Raw genomic sequence first — 18,502 nt, 5'->3', positions numbered from 1 at the left:
GGCACGATAAATTAGAGGTGCCAATTCACTATTGCCTGACTGATACGCTACATAATGCCTGTAAATATGTTTAGAGACTTCAATAGCATCCTTCTTGAACGGTGATGGTAAATTTTCTTCCTCGGGGCATTGCTTGCGCTGAGCATAGAGAATTTTCCAAAAAGGAATCATACGACGAGGATGGGATTCGAACCCATGCGTGCAGAGCACAATGGATTAGCAGTCCATCGCCTTAACCACTCGGCCACCCCGTCAACAAAAGTACCTTTACCGAACCCACATTTGGAAAACAGTCGTGATGATTCTTAGGCTTCATTTTCTTTCCACATGCAACAGCGCCGTACATCAGACATTGGCTCAGCAGGTCTTGTTTTACATCCAACGTGAAGACCCATGCTAATGGCATAAATACTAAACATTCAGTCCTCTCTGCTTCTCATTTATGTTGGCATTTCCCTAGCATTCCCTAAATCTGTCAATTCTGCCTTCTATCTAACTTTTAAAGTAAAACAGGCCACAATTCATGCAAGGCAAATGCATGGATTACATACCTATGGAAAAATTATCCATGTCTTTTCCAAAAAGGATCGTCCCAAGCCGATTTCATTTAGAATTGTCACGATGCAAAATGACAGAGAACTGCATGCTGCTGCCAAGTATGTGATGGGACTCGACTTCCTTGCTGTTCTATAGTGGTAGCCACCTGAAACTACATGCTGCATAGGATCTGTTCACACTTAATTTGCCATCTCTGTGACAAATAGCAAAACTTAGAACCACTCCTCAAAATCATCCTACATTTAAAAATTCTTCTCCTGGATCATCCTTGCCATCTTTCTGGTTTTCCACAGTTTTGCTCATGGGTGCTGTGGCTTGGTTGGTTAAAGCGCCTGTCTAGTAAACAGGAGATCCTGAGTTCAACTCTCAGCAGTGCCTTGTTCTCTTATCGTGCTCAATAATCAGCTCTTTTTTCCAAAAGGGAGATGTTCACTAGCCAATGACATTAAAGATGCTCGTCCCACATCCCTAGAATACTCCACCCGAGTGGCAAAGAGTCAGCTCTGGTTTAGTTTTAACAAGTAGATGGTTGCAACGTTTTGCAAAATGTAGAATGGCATAAGGCACGATAAATTAGAGGTGCCAATTCACTATTGCCTGACTGATACGCTACATAATGCCTGTAAATATGTTTAGAGACTTCAATAGCATCCTTCTTGAACGGTGATGGTAAATTTTCTTCCTCGGGGCATTGCTTGCGCTGAGCATAGAGAATTTTCCAAAAAGGAATCATACGACGAGGATGGGATTCGAACCCATGCGTGCAGAGCACAATGGATTAGCAGTCCATCGCCTTAACCACTCGGCCACCCCGTCAACAAAAGTACCTTTACCGAACCCACATTTGGAAAACAGTCGTGATGATTCTTAGGCTTCATTTTCTTTCCACATGCAACAGCGCCGTACATCAGACATTGGCTCAGCAGGTCTTGTTTTACATCCAACGTGAAGACCCATGCTAATGGCATAAATACTAAACATTCAGTCCTCTCTGCTTCTCATTTATGTTGGCATTTCCCTAGCATTCCCTAAATCTGTCAATTCTGCCTTCTATCTAACTTTTAAAGTAAAACAGGCCACAATTCATGCAAGGCAAATGCATGGATTACATACCTATGGACAAATTATCCATGTCTTTTCCAAAAAGGAACGTCCCACGCCGATTTCATTTAGAATTGTCACGATGAAAAATGACAGAGAACTGCATGCTGCTGCCAAGTATGTGATGGGACTCGACTTCCTTGCTGTTCTATAGTGGTAGCCACCTGAAACTACATGCTGCATAGGATCTGTTCACACTTAATTTGCCATCTCTGTGACAAATAGCAAAACTTAGAACCACTCCTCAAAATCATCCTACATTTAAAAATTCTTCTCCTGGATCATCCTTGCCATCTTTCTGGTTTTCCACAGTTTTGCTCATGGGTGCTGTGGCTTAGTTGGTTAAAGCGCCTGTCTAGTAAACAGGAGATCCTGAGTTCAACTCTCAACCTTGTTCTCTTATTCTGCTCAATAATCAGCTCTTTTTTCCAAAAGGGAGATGTTCACTAGCCAATGACATTAAAGATGCTCGTCCCACATCCCTAGAATACTCCACCCGAGTGGCAAAGAGTCAGCTCTGGTTTAGTTTTAACAAGTAGATGGTTGCAACGTTTTGCAAAATGTAGGATGGCATAAGGCACGATAAATTAGAGGTGCCGATTCACTATTGCCTGACTGATACGCTACATAATGCCTGTAAATATGTTTAGAGACTTCAATAGCATCCTTCTTGAACGGTGATGGTAAATTTTCTTCCTCGGGGCATTGCTTGCGCTGAGCATAGAGAATTTTCCAAAAAGGAATCATACGACGAGGATGGGATTCGAACCCATGCGTGCAGAGCACAATGGATTAGCAGTCCATCACCTTAACCACTCGGCCACCCCGTCAACAAAAGTACCTTTACCGAACCCACATTTGGAAAACAGTCGTGATGATTCTTAGGCTTCATTTTCTTTCCACATGCAACAGCGCCGTACATCAGACATTGGCTCAGCAGGTCTTGTTTTACATCCAACGTGATGACCCATGCTAATGGCATAAATACTAAACATTCAGTCCTCTCTGCTTCTCATTTATGTTGGCATTTCCCTAGCATTCCCTAAATCTGTCAATTCTGCCTTCTATCTAACTTTTAAAGTAAAACAGGCCACAATTCATGCAAGGCAAATGCATGGATTACATACCTATGGACAAATTATCCATGTCTTTTCCAAAAAGGATCGTCCCAAGCCGATTTCATTTAGAATTGTCACGATGCAAAATGACAGAGAACTGCATGCTGCTGCCAAGTATGTGATGGGACTCGACTTCCTTGCTGTTCTATAGTGGTAGCCACCTGAAACTACATGCTGCATAGGATCTGTTCACACTTAATTTGCCAACTCTGTGACAAATAGCAAAACTTAGAACCACTCCTCAAAATCATCCTACATTTAAAAATTCTTCTCCTGGATCATCCTTGCCATCTTTCTGGTTTTCCACAGTTTTGCTCATGGGTGCTGTGGCTTAGTTGGTTAAAGCGCCTGTCTAGTAAACAGGAGATCCTGAGTTCAGCTCTCAACCTTGTTCTCTTATTCTGCTCAATAATCAGCTTTTTTTTCCAAAAGGGAGATGTTCACTAGCCAATGACATTAAAGATGCTCGTCCCACATCCCTAGAATACTCCACCCGAGTGGCAAAGAGTCAGCTCTGGTTTAGTTTTAACAAGTAGATGGTTGCAACGTTTTGCAAAATGTAGGATGGCATAAGGCACGATAAATTAGAGGTGCCGATTCACTATTGCCTGACTGATACGCTACATAATGCCTGTAAATATGTTTAGAGACTTCAATAGCATCCTTCTTGAACCGTGATGGTAAATTTTCTTCCTCGGGGCATTGCTTGCGCTGAGCATAGAGAATTTTCCAAAAAGGAATCATACGACGAGGATGGGATTCGAACCCATGCGTGCAGAGCACAATGGATTAGCAGTCCATCGCCTTAACCACTCGGCCACCCCGTCAACAAAAGTACCTTTACCGAACCCACATTTGGAAAACAGTCGTGATGATTCTTAGGCTTCATTTTCTTTCCACATGCAACAGCGCCGTACATCAGACATTGGCTCAGCAGGTCTTGTTTTACATCCAACGTGATGACCCATGCTAATGGCATAAATACTAAACATTCAGTCCTCTCTGCTTCTCATTTATGTTGGCATTTCCCTAGCATTCCCTAAATCTGTCAATTCTGCCTTCTATCTAACTTTTAAAGTAAAACAGGCCACAATTCATGCAAGGCAAATGCATGGATTACATACCTATGGACAAATTATCCATGTCTTTTCCAAAAAGGATCGTCCCAAGCCGATTTCATTTAGAATTGTCACGATGCAAAATGACAGAGAACTGCATGCTGCTGCCAAGTATGTGATGGGACTCGACTTCCTTGCTGTTCTATAGTGGTAGCCACCTGAAACTACATGCTGCATAGGATCTGTTCACACTTAATTTGCCATCTCTGTGACAAATAGCAAAACTTAGAACCACTCCTCAAAATCATCCTACATTTAAAAATTCTTCTCCTGGATCATCCTTGCCATCTTTCTGGTTTTCCACAGTTTTGCTCATGGGTGCTGTGGCTTGGTTGGTTAAAGCGCCTGTCTAGTAAACAGGAGATCCTGAGTTCAACTCTCAGCAGTGCCTTGTTCTCTTATTCTGCTCAATAATCAGCTTTTTTTCCCAAAAGGGAGATGTTCACTAGCCAATGACATTAAAGATGCTCGTCCCACATCCCTAGAATACTCCACCCGAGTGGCAAAGAGTCAGCTCTGGTTTAGTTTTAACAAGTAGATGGTTGCAACGTTTTGCAAAATGTAGGATGGCATAAGGCACGATAAATTAGAGGTGCCGATTCACTATTGCCTGACTGATACGCTACATAAAGCCTATAAATATTTTTAGAGACTTCAATAGCATCCTTCTTGAACGGTGATGGTAAATTTTCTTCCTCGGGGCATTGCTTGCGCTGAGCATAGAGAATTTTCCAAAAAGGAATCATACGACGAGGATGGGATTCGAACCCATGCGTGCAGAGCACAATGGATTAGCAGTCCATCGCCTTACCCACTCGGCCACCCCGTCAACAAAAGTACCTTTACCGAACCCACATTTGGAAAACAGTCGTGATGATTCTTAGGCTTCATTTTCTTTCCACATGCAACAGCGCCGTACATCAGACATTGGCTCAGCGGGTCTTGTTTTACATCCAACGTGAAGACCCATGCTAATGGCATAAATACTAAACATTCAGTCCTCTCTGCTTCTCATTTATGTTGGCATTTCCCTAGCATTCCCTAAATCTGTCAATTCTGCCTTCTATCTAACTTTTAAAGTAAAACAGGCCACAATTCATGCAAGGCAAATGCATGGATTACATACCTATGGACAAATTATCCATGTCTTTTCCAAAAAGGAACGTCCCAAGCCGATTTCATTTAGAATTGTCACGATGCAAAATGACAGAGAACTGCATGCTGCTGCCAAGTATGTGATGGGACTCGACTTCCTTGCTGTTCTATAGTGGTAGCCACCTGAAACTACATGCTGCATAGGATCTGTTCACACTTAATTTGCCATCTCTGTGACAAATAGCAAAACTTAGAACCACTCCTCAAAATCATCCTACATTTAAAAATTCTTCTCCTGGATCATCCTTGCCATCTTTCTGGTTTTCCACAGTTTTGCTCATGGGTGCTGTGGCTTAGTTGGTTAAAGCGCCTGTCTAGTAAACAGGAGATCCTGAGTTCAGCTCTCAACCTTGTTCTCTTATTCTGCTCAATAATCAGCTTTTTTTTCCAAAAGGGAGATGTTCACTAGCCAATGACATTAAAGATGCTCGTCCCACATCCCTAGAATACTCCACCCGAGTGGCAAAGAGTCAGCTCTGGTTTAGTTTTAACAAGTAGATGGTTGCAACGTTTTGCAAAATGTAGGATGGCATAAGGCACGATAAATTAGAGGTGCCGATTCACTATTGCCTGACTGATACGCTACATAATGCCTGTAAATATGTTTAGAGACTTCAATAGCATCCTTCTTGAACCGTGATGGTAAATTTTCTTCCTCGGGGCATTGCTTGCGCTGAGCATAGAGAATTTTCCAAAAAGGAATCATACGACGAGGATGGGATTCGAACCCATGCGTGCAGAGCACAATGGATTAGCAGTCCATCGCCTTAACCACTCGGCCACCCCGTCAACAAAAGTACCTTTACCGAACCCACATTTGGAAAACAGTCGTGATGATTCTTAGGCTTCATTTTCTTTCCACATGCAACAGCGCCGTACATCAGACATTGGCTCAGCAGGTCTTGTTTTACATCCAACGTGATGACCCATGCTAATGGCATAAATACTAAACATTCAGTCCTCTCTGCTTCTCATTTATGTTGGCATTTCCCTAGCATTCCCTAAATCTGTCAATTCTGCCTTCTATCTAACTTTTAAAGTAAAACAGGCCACAATTCATGCAAGGCAAATGCATGGATTACATACCTATGGACAAATTATCCATGTCTTTTCCAAAAAGGATCGTCCCAAGCCGATTTCATTTAGAATTGTCACGATGCAAAATGACAGAGAACTGCATGCTGCTGCCAAGTATGTGATGGGACTCGACTTCCTTGCTGTTCTATAGTGGTAGCCACCTGAAACTACATGCTGCATAGGATCTGTTCACACTTAATTTGCCATCTCTGTGACAAATAGCAAAACTTAGAACCACTCCTCAAAATCATCCTACATTTAAAAATTCTTCTCCTGGATCATCCTTGCCATCTTTCTGGTTTTCCACAGTTTTGCTCATGGGCGCTGTGGCTTAGTTGGTTAAAGCGCCTGTCTAGTAAACAGGAGATCCTGAGTTCAACTCTCAGCAGTGCCTTGTTCTCTTATTCTGCTCAATAATCAGCACTTTTTTCCAAAAGGGAGATGTTCACTAGCCAATGACATTAAAGATGCTCGTCCCACATCCCTAGAATACTCCACCCGAGTGGCAAAGAGTCAGCTCTGGTTTAGTTTTAACAAGTAGATGGTTGCAATGTTTTGCAAAATGTAGGATGGCATAAGGCACGATAAATTAGAGGTGCCGATTCACTATTGCCTGACTGATACGCTACATAATGCCTGTAAATATGTTTAGAGACTTCAATAGCATCCTTCTTGAACGGTGATGGTAAATTTTCTTCCTCGGGGCATTGCTTGCGCTGAGCATAGAGAATTTTCCAAAAAGAAATCATACGACGAGAATGGGATTCAAACCCATGCGTGCAGAGCACAATGGATTAGCAGTCCATCGCCTTAACCACTCGGCCACCCCGTCAACAAAAGTACTTTTACCGAACCCACATTTGGAAAACAGTCGTGATGATTCTTAGGCTTCATTTTCTTTCCACATGCAACAGCGCCGTACATCAGACATTGGCTCAGCAGGTCTTGTTTTACATCCAACGTGATGACCCATGCTAATGGCATAAATACTAAACATCCAGTCCTCTCTGCTTCTCATTTATGTTGGCATTTCCCTAGCATTCCCTAAATCTGTCAATTCTGCCTTCTATCTAACTTTTAAAGTAAAACAGGCCACAATTCATGCAAGGCAAATGCATGGATTACATACCTATGGACAAATTATCCATGTCTTTTCCAAAAAGGATCGTCCCAAGCCGATTTCATTTAGAATTGTCACGATGCAAAATGACAGAGAACTGCATGCTGCTGCCAAGTATGTGATGGGACTCGACTTCCTTGCTGTTCTATAGTGGTAGCCACCTGAAACTACATGCTGCATAGGATCTGTTCACACTTAATTTGCCATCTCTGTGACAAATAGCAAAACTTAGAATCACTCCTCAAAATCATCCTACATTTAAAAATTCTTCTCCTGGATCATCCTTGCCATCTTTCTGGTTTTCCACAGTTTTGCTCATGGGCGCTGTGGCTTAGTTGGTTAAAGCGCCTGTCTAGTAAACAGGAGATCCTGAGTTCAACTCTCAGCAGTGCCTTGTTCTCTTATTCTGCTCAATAATCAGCACTTTTTTCCAAAAGGGAGATGTTCACTAGCCAATGACATTAAAGATGCTCGTCCCACATCCCTAGAATACTCCACCCGAGTGGCAAAGAGTCAGCTCTGGTTTAGTTTTAACAAGTAGATGGTTGCAATGTTTTGCAAAATGTAGGATGGCATAAGGCACGATAAATTAGAGGTGCCGATTCACTATTGCCTGACTGATACGCTACATAAAGCCTATAAATATTTTTAGAGACTTCAATAGCATCCTTCTTGAACGGTGATGGTAAATTTTCTTCCTCGGGGCATTGCTTGCGCTGAGCATAGAGAATTTTCCAAAAAGGAATCATACGACGAGGATGGGATTCGAACCCATGCGTGCAGAGCACAATGGATTAGCAGTCCATCGCCTTAACCACTCGGCCACCCCGAGGAAGTACATTTACCGAACAACAAAAGTACCTTTACCGAATCTACATTTGGAAAACAGTCGTGATGATTCTTAGGCTTCATTTTCTTTCCACATGCAACAGCGCCGTACATCAGACATTGGCTCAGCAGGTCTTGTTTTACATCCAACGTGATGACCCATGCTAATGGCATAAATACTAAACATTCAGTCCTCTCTGCTTCTCATTTATGTTGGCATTTCCCTAGCATTCCCTAAATCTGTCAATTCTGCCTTCTATCTAACTTTTAAAGTAAAACAGGCCACAATTCATGCAAGGCAAATGCATGGATTACATACCTATGGACAAATTATCCATGTCTTTTCCAAAAAGGATCGTCCCAAGCCGATTTCATTTAGAATCGCCACGATGCAAAATGACAGAGAACTGCATGCTGCTGCCAAGTATGTGATGGGACTCGACTTCCTTGCTGTTCTATAGTGGTAGCCACCTGAAACTACATGCTGCATAGGATCTGTTCACACTTAATTTGCCATCTCTGTGACAAATAGCAAAACTTAGAACCACTCCTCAAAATCATCCTACATTTAAAAATTCTTCTCCTGGATCATCCTTGCCATCTTTCTGGTTTTCCACAGTTTTGCTCATGGGTGCTGTGGCTTGGTTGGTTAAAGCGCCTGTCTAGTAAACAGGAGATCCTGAGTTCAGCTCTCAACCTTGTTCTCTTATTCTGCTCAATAATCAGCTTTTTTTTCCAAAAGGGAGATGTTCACTAGCCAATGACATTAAAGATGCTCGTCCCACATCCCTAGAATACTCCACCCGAGTGGCAAAGAGTCAGCTCTGGTTTAGTTTTAACAAGTAGATGGTTGCAACGTTTTGCAAAATGTAGGATGGCATAAGGCACGATAAATTAGAGGTGCCGATTCACTATTGCCTGACTGATACGCTACATAATGCCTGTAAATAAGTTTAGAGACTTCAATAGCATCCTTCTTGAACGGTGATGGTAAATTTTCTTCCTCGGGGCATTGCTTGCGCTGAGCATAGAGAATTTTCCAAAAAGGAATCATACGACGAGGATGGGATTCGAACCCATGCGTGCAGAGCACAATGGATTAGCAGTCCATCGCCTTAACCACTCGGCCACCCCGTCAACAAAAGTACCTTTACCGAACCCACATTTGGAAAACAGTCGTGATGATTCTTAGGCTTCATTTTCTTTCCACATGCAACAGCGCCGTACATCAGACATTGGCTCAGCAGGTCTTGTTTTACATCCAACGTGATGACCCATGCTAATGGCATAAATACTAAACATTCAGTCCTCTCTGCTTCTCATTTATGTTGGCATTTCCCTAGCATTCCCTAAATCTGTCAATTCTGCCTTCTATCTAACTTTTAAAGTAAAACAGGCCACAATTCATGCAAGGCAAATGCATGGATTACATACCTATGGACAAATTATCCATGTCTTTTCCAAAAAGGATCGTCCCAAGCCGATTTCATTTAGAATTGTCACGATGCAAAATGACAGAGAACTGCATGCTGCTGCCAAGTATGTGATGGGACTCGACTTCCTTGCTGTTCTATAGTGGTAGCCACCTGAAACTACATGCTGCATAGGATCTGTTCACACTTAATTTGCCATCTCTGTGACAAATAGCAAAACTTAGAACCACTCCTCAAAATCATCCTACATTTAAAAATTCTTCTCCTGGATCATCCTTGCCATCTTTCTGGTTTTCCACAGTTTTGCTCATGGGTGCTGTGGCTTAGTTGGTTAAAGCGCCTGTCTAGTAAACAGGAGGTCCTGAGTTCAACTCTCAACCTTGTTCTCTTATTCTGCTCAATAATCAGCTTTTTTTTCCAAAAGGGAGATGTTCACTAGCCAATGACATTAAAGATGCTCGTCCCACATCCCTAGAATACTCCACCCGAGTGGCAAATAGTCAGCTCTGGTTTAGTTTTAACAAGTAGATGGTTGCAACGTTTTGCAAAATGTAGGATGGCATAAGGCACGATAAATTAGAGGTGCCGATTCACTATTGCCTGACTGATACGCTACATAATGCCTGTAAATATGTTTAGAGACTTCAATAGCATCCTTCTTGAACGGTGATGGTAAATTTTCTTCCTCGGGGCATTGCTTGCGCTGAGCATAGAGAATTTTCCAAAAAGGAATCATACGACGAGGATGGGATTCGAACCCATGCGTGCAGAGCACAATGGATTAGCAGTCCATCGCCTTAACCAATCGGCCACCCCGTCAACAAAAGTACCTTTACCGAACCCACATTTGGAAAACAGTCGTGATGATTCTTAGGCTTCATTTTCTTTCCACATGCAACAGCGCCGTACATCAGACATTGGCTCAGCAGGTCTTGTTTTACATCCAACGTGATGACCCATGCTAATGGCATAAATACTTAACATTCAGTCCTCTCTGCTTCTCATTTATGTTGGCATTTCCCTAGCATTCCCTAAATCTGTCAATTCTGCCTTCTATCTAACTTTTAAAGTAAAACAGGCCACAATTCATGCAAGGCAAATGCATGGATTACATACCTATGGACAAATAATCCATGTCTTTTCCAAAAAGGATCGTCCCAAGCCGATTTCATTTAGAATTGTCACGATGCAAAATGACAGAGAACTGCATGCTGCTGCCAAGTATGTGATGGGACTCGACTTCCTTGCTGTTCTATAGTGGTAGCCACCTGAAACTACATGCTGCATAGGATCTGTTCACACTTAATTTGCCATCTCTGTGACAAATAGCAAAACTTAGAACCACTCCTCAAAATCATCCTACATTTAAAAATTCTTCTCCTGGATCATCCTTGCCATCTTTCTGGTTTTCCACAGTTTTGCTCATGGGCGCTGTGGCTTAGTTGGTTAAAGCGCCTGTCTAGTAAACAGGAGATCCTGAGTTCAACTCTCAGCAGTGCCTTGTTCTCTTATTCTGCTCAATAATCAGCTTTTTTTTTCCAAAAGGGAGATGTTCATTAGCCAATGACATTAAAGATGCTCGTCCCACATCCCTAGAATACTCCACCCGAGTGGCAAAGAGTCAGCTCTGGTTTAGTTTTAACAAGTAGATGGTTGCAACGTTTTGCAAAATGTAGGATGGCATAAGGCACGATAAATTAGAGGTGCCGATTCACTATTGCCTGACTGATACGCTACATAATGCCTGTAAATATGTTTAGAGACTTCAATAGCATCCTTCTTGAACGGTGATGGTAAATTTTCTTCCTCGGGGCATTGCTTGCGCTGAGCATAGAGAATTTTCCAAAAAGAAATCATACGACGAGGATGGGATTCGAACCCATGTGTGCAGAGCACAATGGATTAGCAGTCCATCGCCTTAACCACTCGGCCACGCCGTCAACAAAAGTACCTTTACCGAACCCACATTTGGAAAACAGTCATGATGATTCTTAGGCTTCATTTTCTTTCCACATGCAACAGCGCCGTACATCAGACATTGGCTCAGCAGGTCTTGTTTTACATCCAACGTGATGACCCATGCTAATGGCATAAATACTAAACATTTAGTCCTCTCTGCTTCTCATTTATGTTGGCATTTCCCTAGCATTCCCTAAATCTGTCAATTCTGCCTTCTATCTAACTTTTAAAGTAAAACAGGCCACAATTCATGCAAGGCAAATGCATGGATTACATACCTATGGACAAATTATCCATGTCTTTTCCAAAAAGGATCGTCCCAAGCCGATTTCATTTAGAATTGTCACGATGCAAAATGACAGAGAACTGCATGCTGCTGCCAAGTATGTGATGGGACTCGACTTCCTTGCTGTTCTATAGTGGTAGCCACCTGAAACTACATGCTGCATAGGATCTGTTCACACTTAATTTGCCATCTCTGTGACAAATAGCAAAACTTAGAACCACTCCTCAAAATCATCCTACATTTAAAAATTCTTCTCCTGGATCATCCTTGCCATCTTTCTGGTTTTCCACAGTTTTGCTCATGGGCGCTGTGGCTTAGTTGGTTAAAGCGCCTGGTAAGTGAACAGGAGATCCTGAGTTCAACTCTCAGCAGTGCCTTGTTCTCTTATTCTGCTCAATAATCAGCTTTTTTTTCCAAAAGGGAGATGTTCACTAGCCAATGACATTAAAGATGCTCGTCCCACATCCCTAGAATACTCCACCCGAGTGGCAAAGAGTCAGCTCTGGTTTAGTTTTAACAAGTAGATGGTTGCAACGTTTTGCAAAATGTAGGATGGCATAAGGCACGATAAATTAGAGGTGCCGATTCACTATTGCCTGACTGATACGCTACATAATGCCTGTAAATAAGTTTAGAGACTTCAATAGCATCCTTCTTGAACGGTGATGGTAAATTTTCTTCCTCGGGGCATTGCTTGCGCTGAGCATAGAGAATTTTCCAAAAAGGAATCATACGACGAGGATGGGATTCGAACCCATGCGTGCAGAGCACAATGGATTAGCAGTCCATCGCCTTAACCACTCGGCCACCCCGTCAACAAAAGTACCTTTACCGAACCCACATTTGGAAAACAGTCGTGATGATTCTTAGGCTTCATTTTCTTTCCACATGCAACAGCGCCGTACATCAGACATTGGCTCAGCAGGTCTTGTTTTACATCCAACGTGATGACCCATGCTAATGGCATAAATACTAAACATTCAGTCCTCTCTGCTTCTCATTTATGTTGGCATTTCCCTAGCATTCCCTAAATCTGTCAATTCTGCCTTCTATCTAACTTTTAAAGTAAAACAGGCCACAATTCATGCAAGGCAAATGCATGGATTACATACCTATGGACAAATTATCCATGTCTTTTCCAAAAAGGATCGTCCCAAGCCGATTTCATTTAGAATTGTCACGATGCAAAATGACAGAGAACTGCATGCTGCTGCCAAGTATGTGATGGGACTCGACTTCCTTGCTGTTCTATAGTGGTAGCCACCTGAAACTACATGCTGCATAGGATCTGTTCACACTTAATTTGCCATCTCTGTGACAAATAGCAAAACTTAGAACCACTCCTCAAAATCATCCTACATTTAAAAATTCTTCTCCTGGATCATCCTTGCCATCTTTCTGGTTTTCCACAGTTTTGCTCATGGGTGCTGTGGCTTAGTTGGTTAAAGCGCCTGTCTAGTAAACAGGAGGTCCTGAGTTCAACTCTCAACCTTGTTCTCTTATTCTGCTCAATAATCAGCTTTTTTTTCCAAAAGGGAGATGTTCACTAGCCAATGACATTAAAGATGCTCGTCCCACATCCCTAGAATACTCCACCCGAGTGGCAAATAGTCAGCTCTGGTTTAGTTTTAACAAGTAGATGGTTGCAACGTTTTGCAAAATGTAGGATGGCATAAGGCACGATAAATTAGAGGTGCCGATTCACTATTGCCTGACTGATACGCTACATAATGCCTGTAAATATGTTTAGAGACTTCAATAGCATCCTTCTTGAACGGTGATGGTAAATTTTCTTCCTCGGGGCATTGCTTGCGCTGAGCATAGAGAATTTTCCAAAAAGGAATCATACGACGAGGATGGGATTCGAACCCATGCGTGCAGAGCACAATGGATTAGCAGTCCATCGCCTTAACCAATCGGCCACCCCGTCAACAAAAGTACCTTTACCGAACCCACATTTGGAAAACAGTCGTGATGATTCTTAGGCTTCATTTTCTTTCCACATGCAACAGCGCCGTACATCAGACATTGGCTCAGCAGGTCTTGTTTTACATCCAACGTGATGACCCATGCTAATGGCATAAATACTTAACATTCAGTCCTCTCTGCTTCTCATTTATGTTGGCATTTCCCTAGCATTCCCTAAATCTGTCAATTCTGCCTTCTATCTAACTTTTAAAGTAAAACAGGCCACAATTCATGCAAGGCAAATGCATGGATTACATACCTATGGACAAATAATCCATGTCTTTTCCAAAAAGGATCGTCCCAAGCCGATTTCATTTAGAATTGTCACGATGCAAAATGACAGAGAACTGCATGCTGCTGCCAAGTATGTGATGGGACTCGACTTCCTTGCTGTTCTATAGTGGTAGCCACCTGAAACTACATGCTGCATAGGATCTGTTCACACTTAATTTGCCATCTCTGTGACAAATAGCAAAACTTAGAACCACTCCTCAAAATCATCCTACATTTAAAAATTCTTCTCCTGGATCATCCTTGCCATCTTTCTGGTTTTCCACAGTTTTGCTCATGGGCGCTGTGGCTTAGTTGGTTAAAGCGCCTGTCTAGTAAACAGGAGATCCTGAGTTCAACTCTCAGCAGTGCCTTGTTCTCTTATTCTGCTCAATAATCAGCTTTTTTTTTCCAAAAGGGAGATGTTCATTAGCCAATGACATTAAAGATGCTCGTCCCACATCCCTAGAATACTCCACCCGAGTGGCAAAGAGTCAGCTCTGGTTTAGTTTTAACAAGTAGATGGTTGCAACGTTTTGCAAAATGTAGGATGGCATAAGGCACGATAAATTAGAGGTGCCGATTCACTGTTGCCTGACTGATACGCTACATAATGCCTGTAAATATGTTTAGAGACTTCAATAGCATCCTTCTTGAACGGTGATGGTAAATTTTCTTCCTCGGGGCATTGCTTGCGCTGAGCATAGAGAATTTTCCAAAAAGAAATCATACGACGAGGATGGGATTCGAACCCATGTGTGCAGAGCACAATGGATTAGCAGTCCATCGCCTTAACCACTCGGCCACGCCGTCAACAAAAGTACCTTTACCGAACCCACATTTGGAAAACAGTCATGATGATTCTTAGGCTTCATTTTCTTTCCACATGCAACAGCGCCGTACATCAGACATTGGCTCAGCAGGTCTTGTTTTACATCCAACGTGATGACCCATGCTAATGGCATAAATACTAAACATTTAGTCCTCTCTGCTTCTCATTTATGTTGGCATTTCCCTAGCATTCCCTAAATCTGTCAATTCTGCCTTCTATCTAACTTTTAAAGTAAAACAGGCCACAATTCATGCAAGGCAAATGCATGGATTACATACCTATGGACAAATTATCCATGTCTTTTCCAAAAAGGATCGTCCCTAGCCGATTTCATTTAGAATTGTCACGATGCAAAATGACAGAGAACTGCATGCTGCTGCCAAGTATGTGATGGGACTCGACTTCCTTGCTGTTCTATAGTGGTAGCCACCTGAAACTACATGCTGCATAGGATCTGTTCACACTTAATTTGCCATCTCTGTGACAAATAGCAAAACTTAGAACCACTCCTCAAAATCATCCTACATTTAAAAATTCTTCTCCTGGATCATCCTTGCCATCTTTCTGGTTTTCCACAGTTTTGCTCATGGGCGCTGTGGCTTAGTTGGTTAAAGCGCCTGGTAAGTGAACAGGAGATCCTGAGTTCAACTCTCAGCAGTGCCTTGTTCTCTTATTCTGCTCAATAATCAGCTTTTTTTTCCAAAAGGGAGATGTTCACTAGCCAATGACATTAAAGATGCTCGTCCCACATCCCTAGAATACTCCACCCGAGTGGCAAAGAGTCAGCTCTGGTTTAGTTTTAACAAGTAGATGGTTGCAACGTTTTGCAAAATGTAGGATGGCATAAGGCACGATAAATTAGAGGTGCCGATTCACTATTGCCTGACTGATACGCTACATAATGCCTGTAAATATGTTTAGAGACTTCAATAGCATCCTTCTTGAACGGTGATGGTAAATTTTCTTCCTCGGGGCATTGCTTGCGCTGAGCATAGAGAATTTTCCAAAAAGAAATCATACGACGAGGATGGGATTCGAACCCATGCGTGCAGAGCACAATGGATTAGCTGTCCATCGCCTTAACCACTCGGCCACCCCGTCAATAAAAGTACCTTTACCGAACCCACATTTGGAAAACAGTCGTGATGATTCTTAGGCTTCATTTTCTTTCCACATGCAACAGCGCCGTACATCAGACATTGGCTCAGCAGGTCTTGTTTTACATCCAACGTGATGACCCATGCTAATGGCATAAATACTAAACATTCAGTCCTCTCTGCTTCTCATTTATGTTGGCATTTCCCTAGCATTCCCTAAATCTGTCAATTCTGCCTTCTATCTAACTTTTAAAGTAAAACAGGCCACAATTCATGCAAGGCAAATGCATGGATTACATACCTATGGACAAATTATCCATGTCTTTTCCAAAAAGGATCGTCCCAAGCCGATTTCATTTAGAATTGTCACGATGCAAAATGACAGAGAACTGCATGCTGCTGCCAAGTATGTGATGGGACTCGACTTCCTTGCTGTTCTATAGTGGTAGCCACCTGAAACTACATGCTGCATAGGATCTGTTCACACTTAATTTGCCATCTCTGTGACAAATAGCAAAACTTAGAACCACTCCTCAAAATCATCCTACATTTAAAAATTCTTCTCCTGGATCATCCTTGCCATCTTTCTGGTTTTCCACAGTTTTGCTCATGGGCGCTGTGGCTTAGTTGGTTAAAGCGCCTGGTAAGTGAACAGGAGATCCTGAGTTCAACTCTCTTATTCTGCTCAATAATCAGCTTTTTTTCCCAAAAGGGAGATGTTCACTAGCCAATGACATTAAAGATGCTCGTCCCACATCCCTAGAATACTCCACCCGAGTGGCAAAGAGTCAGCTCTGGTTTAGTTTTAACAAGTAGATGGTTGCAACGTTTTGCAAAATGTAGGATGGCATAAGGCACGATAAATTAGAGGTGCCGATTCACTATTGCCTGACTGATACGCTACATAATGCCTGTAAATATGTTTAGAGACTTCAATAGCATCCTTCTTGAACGGTGATGGTAAATTTTCTTCCTCGGGGCATTGCTTGCGCTGAGCATAGAGAATTTTCCAAAAAGAAATCATACGACGAGGATGGGATTCGAACCCATACGTGCAGAGCACAATGGATTAGCTGTCCATCGCCTTAACCACTCGGCCACCCCGTCAACAAAAGTACCTTTACCGAACCCACATTTGGAAAACAGTCGTGATGATTCTTAGGCTTCATTTTCTTTCCACATGCAACAGCGCCGTACATCAGACATTGGCTCAGCAGGTCTTGTTTTACATCCAACGTGATGACCCATGCTAATGGCATAAATACTAAACATTCAGTCCTCTCTGCTTCTCATTTATGTTGGCATTTCCCTAGCATTCCCTAAATCTGTCAATTCTGCCTTCTATCTAACTTTTAAAGTAAAACAGGCCACGATTCATGCAAGGCAAATGCATGGATTACATACCTATGGACAAATTATCCATGTCTTTTCCAAAAAGGATCGTCCCAAGCCGATTTCATTTAGAATTGTCACGATGCAAAATGACAGAGAACTGCATGCTGCTGCCAAGTATGTGATGGGACTCGACTTCCTTGCTGTTCTATAGTGGTAGCCACCTGAAACTACATGCTGCATAGGATCTGTTCACACTTAATTTGCCATCTCTGTGACAAATAGCAAAACTTAGAACCACTCCTCAAAATCATCCTACATTTAAAAATTCTTCTCCTGGATCATCCTTGCCATCTTTCTGGTTTTCCACAGTTTTGCTCATGGGCGCTGTGGCTTAGTTGGTTAAAGCGCCTGTCTAGTAAACAGGAGATCCTGAGTTCAACTCTCAGCAGTGCCTTGTTCTCTTATTCTGCTCAATAATCAGCACTTTTTTTCCAAAAGGGAGATGTTCACTAGCCAATGACATTAAAGATGCTCGTCCCACATCCCTAGAATACTCCACCCGAATGGCAAAGAGTCAGCTCTGGTTTAGTTTTAACAAGTAGATGGTTGCAACGTTTTGCAAAATGTAGGATGGCATAAGGCACGATAAATTAGAGGTGCCGATTCACTATTGCCTGACTGATACGCTACATAATGCCTGTAAATATGTTTAGAGACTTCAATAGCATCCTTCTTGAACGGTGATGGTAAATTTTCTTCCTCGGGGCATTGCTTGCGCTGAGCATAGAGAATTTTCCAAAAAGAAATCATACGACGAGGATGGGATTCGAACCCATGCGTGCAGAGCACAATGGATTAGCTGTCCATCGCCTTAACCACTCGGCCACCCCGTCAATAAAAGTACCTTTACCGAACCCACATTTGGAAAACAGTCGTGATGATTCTTAGGCTTCATTTTCTTTCCACATGCAACAGCGCCGTACATCAGACATTGGCTTAGCAGGTCTTGTTTTACATCCAACGTGATGACCCATGCTAATGGCATAAATACTAAACATTCAGTCCTCTCTGCTTCTCATTTATGTTGGCATTTCCCTAGCATTCCCTAAATCTGTCAATTCTGCCTTCTATCTAACTTTTAAAGTAAAACAGGCCACAATTCATGCAAGGCAAATGCATGGATTACATACCTATGGACAAATAATCCATGTCTTTTCCAAAAAGGATCGTCCCAAGCCGATTTCATT

The 18,502-nt window shown here is 42.3% G+C and overlaps 12 non-coding genes across 12 annotated transcripts; 5 read left to right on the top strand and 7 right to left on the bottom strand.

The window, feature by feature from the left end:
* Positions 1-172: 172 nt before the first annotated feature.
* On the bottom strand, positions 173-254 carry TRNAS-GCU (transfer RNA serine (anticodon GCU)). The gene has a single exon. It is a non-coding gene; the product is annotated as a tRNA-Ser (tRNA).
* Positions 255-1,292: 1,038 nt separating this feature from the next.
* On the bottom strand, positions 1,293-1,374 carry TRNAS-GCU (transfer RNA serine (anticodon GCU)). Its single transcript has one exon. It is a non-coding gene; the product is annotated as a tRNA-Ser (tRNA).
* Positions 1,375-2,407: 1,033 nt separating this feature from the next.
* TRNAS-GCU (transfer RNA serine (anticodon GCU)) lies at positions 2,408-2,489 on the bottom strand. Its single transcript has one exon. It is a non-coding gene; the product is annotated as a tRNA-Ser (tRNA).
* Positions 2,490-3,522: 1,033 nt separating this feature from the next.
* On the bottom strand, positions 3,523-3,604 carry TRNAS-GCU (transfer RNA serine (anticodon GCU)). Its single transcript has one exon. It is a non-coding gene; the product is annotated as a tRNA-Ser (tRNA).
* A 2,153-nt stretch (positions 3,605-5,757) lies between these two features.
* TRNAS-GCU (transfer RNA serine (anticodon GCU)) lies at positions 5,758-5,839 on the bottom strand. The gene has a single exon. It is a non-coding gene; the product is annotated as a tRNA-Ser (tRNA).
* Positions 5,840-6,447: 608 nt separating this feature from the next.
* Positions 6,448-6,521, top strand: TRNAT-AGU (transfer RNA threonine (anticodon AGU)). The gene has a single exon. It is a non-coding gene; the product is annotated as a tRNA-Thr (tRNA).
* A 1,046-nt stretch (positions 6,522-7,567) lies between these two features.
* Positions 7,568-7,641, top strand: TRNAT-AGU (transfer RNA threonine (anticodon AGU)). The gene has a single exon. It is a non-coding gene; the product is annotated as a tRNA-Thr (tRNA).
* A 1,489-nt stretch (positions 7,642-9,130) lies between these two features.
* Positions 9,131-9,212, bottom strand: TRNAS-GCU (transfer RNA serine (anticodon GCU)). Its single transcript has one exon. It is a non-coding gene; the product is annotated as a tRNA-Ser (tRNA).
* Positions 9,213-10,935: 1,723 nt separating this feature from the next.
* Positions 10,936-11,009, top strand: TRNAT-AGU (transfer RNA threonine (anticodon AGU)). The gene has a single exon. It is a non-coding gene; the product is annotated as a tRNA-Thr (tRNA).
* A 1,477-nt stretch (positions 11,010-12,486) lies between these two features.
* Positions 12,487-12,568, bottom strand: TRNAS-GCU (transfer RNA serine (anticodon GCU)). Its single transcript has one exon. It is a non-coding gene; the product is annotated as a tRNA-Ser (tRNA).
* Positions 12,569-14,291: 1,723 nt separating this feature from the next.
* Positions 14,292-14,365, top strand: TRNAT-AGU (transfer RNA threonine (anticodon AGU)). The gene has a single exon. It is a non-coding gene; the product is annotated as a tRNA-Thr (tRNA).
* A 3,270-nt stretch (positions 14,366-17,635) lies between these two features.
* TRNAT-AGU (transfer RNA threonine (anticodon AGU)) lies at positions 17,636-17,709 on the top strand. The gene has a single exon. It is a non-coding gene; the product is annotated as a tRNA-Thr (tRNA).
* Positions 17,710-18,502: the final 793 nt, after the last annotated feature.

This window comes from Eleutherodactylus coqui, chromosome 11 (genome assembly GCF_035609145.1).
Source record: "Eleutherodactylus coqui strain aEleCoq1 chromosome 11, aEleCoq1.hap1, whole genome shotgun sequence".
In the NCBI taxonomy this organism is placed as follows: Eukaryota; Metazoa; Chordata; class Amphibia; order Anura; family Eleutherodactylidae; genus Eleutherodactylus; species Eleutherodactylus coqui.
Note: the sequence above shows the minus strand (reverse complement) of the source record. Positions and strands in the feature narration are given on the sequence as shown.